The sequence below is a fragment of the Octopus bimaculoides genome, chromosome 2, assembly GCF_001194135.2.
Source record: "Octopus bimaculoides isolate UCB-OBI-ISO-001 chromosome 2, ASM119413v2, whole genome shotgun sequence".
Lineage (NCBI taxonomy): Eukaryota > Metazoa > Mollusca > Cephalopoda > Octopoda > Octopodidae > Octopus > Octopus bimaculoides.
In genome coordinates this window covers 25,162,604-25,164,913 of record NC_068982.1, presented here as the reverse complement: position 1 = coordinate 25,164,913, position 2,310 = coordinate 25,162,604, and positions in this window count along the sequence as shown.

Genomic DNA, 2,310 nt, shown 5'->3' with positions numbered 1-2,310 from the left:
AATTAAGCAGATAAATCTTGATATAAATTAAGCAGAGAAATCTTGATCAACAACAACTGACTACCATCGATTATTATTTTTTTATACAAAACTTTATCCTATCTAACAGCCTTTTCTGCTTTTAATTTTCCACAGTAATGTCAAAGTAAATTTTGAGAATAATATTCGTCATATCTTATAACACATCCGATCTGGAACACGGAGCTTCATCAAAATGAAGAAAAGTACATAAAATAAAAGAAAAGAAAAGAGAAAGCGCCTCGAGAGGAGGAATGAAGGCTTAATGTATTTGAATCATACCATTTTGCAGTTTAACACTTCAGACCGTTGAGTAAATGACTAAAGTAGAAAATTAATAGGTGGGTTAATCTTTCTTTAGGGATAACAAGGTGTATAAATAATAAAAAGTAAAATAAGCAGTTTAGTATAACAGCATACGCCACTAGGTCTAGAAAAAGAGGGAGTTATATTGCCATATCGTTTAGAAGGAATCATAATAGTTCTTAAGATTTCGTAAATAGTACTAATTAATATTTATTCAAATAACATGTCCATAAATTAATTACATTTATTTAGTTACTAATATACTGTAAAGACCAACCACTTGTTGTCGGTAATGGCATTGATCAAAGTCCAGTCATCAATATAAATGGTCAGTTAAATTCAAAAACAAAGAGCAAGCTATGAAGACCGTTATACGCGTAGGCGTAAATAAAGAAGTAAATAAATAGCAAAAGTATGGAGAATTAACATATATAATAAATGGCCCAACTACTCTTATGACGTTATAAATAAAACAACCGGACATGTAAACAAGCACCATGCGTAGGAAGAAACTACGGTTAAGGGGAGACTACCCCTAGAAGCGGTAATGACTAGGGCATTGGCCTTCAACTATATAATAATAATACTAAGTCTATCTTCTGAAATAGCCACCATAGTACCCAAGCGGTGTTCTTACTAGACAAACAATAATTGTCTAAACATTCCTAAATGCATTCAGCGTAGTGGACCTATGAAAAGGTATAAGTAAAAATCCCCAAATTTATTAAATGTTACTAACCTTGTCGATATATCAACCCTTGCTTGGATACATCCATATGGGGCCTACCATAAAATTACACTTCCATGATGTGGTGTTGTGTGGTGTATATATATATTTGGCGTTGTTATTTGACGTTGTTGAAAAGCTGGTCACTTTGCACCCAGAACAGTGACCTTTGACTCCCTAAGGTAATAAAAACTGAAGACAAAATTCTTCCTGTACCAAATACAAAGTGTGTGCGCGTGCAAGCGCACAAACACATACACAGATGTTGTGTGTGTGTATATGTGTATATCTGTCTATGAGCATATATAGAGATACAGATATTGTTCGCTCACTGTCACCAAGCATCTCAATTCTTCAGTTATAACTAGTTTGTGATCGAGGTATTTTATTTTGCAAGCTACTATTTTCCCCTTAAATTTGTGATTTCAGAGAAAGGTAAGAAATTCTTCATATTGTGCATCTTTGGTATTTTGACTTTACAATTTTAATTGTAGAATTGTGTATCAAATCGAAATATTACAACAGATAACAGTGAAATATACGATGAAGAAAGACTTTTTCGACTGTTATCAAGTCTTTGAGAACATTCAAGTCTATTTTTCAAAAATATATAATTTGCAATAGTTTGCTTTTGTTTTGGATTGAAAAGGTTTTGTATTCATGAATAAACTTCTACGCATACAAAAACTGAGACAACTATACTTCACAGTTGTTATTTTGAAATTGTTGTCTTCTGATATTTGTGAGTTCATCGAACAAATATTCAACCCTATTAAATGTTGGTCTTCCTAAAAATGAAATACATTGCTGTACTTTTAAAGATGTTCTTTAGGATAACGTGAAATATTAAACTTCAGATAGAATAAAGTAAAATATAGCTATGAATAAAAAGTGCGTAGATTATGAATTTTCATTGAAGGGATCGGGCCTCGAAACAATAAGTGGCAAGAGGCCTCTAAAACTCATGCGCCGCCCGTGGCCTCTCTAATGTTTCAAGACAGAAATATTTTGTAAATTCTCACTGGTAATCTTGCGTGAAATGGCGCGAACTGGCGCGAACTGGCGCGAACTGGCGCGAACTGGCGCTGAAAGCAGAGTTGATACAGAAACAAGTGTAACTGACTATTAAAGGTGTCTTAAAGTATTTCATTATGTCTTATTTGGATTATATATATATATTTACACCACCTGTCCTCGTCTGTTGTTGTTTTTTCGTATATTCTCCCATATATATATATATATATATATATATATATATA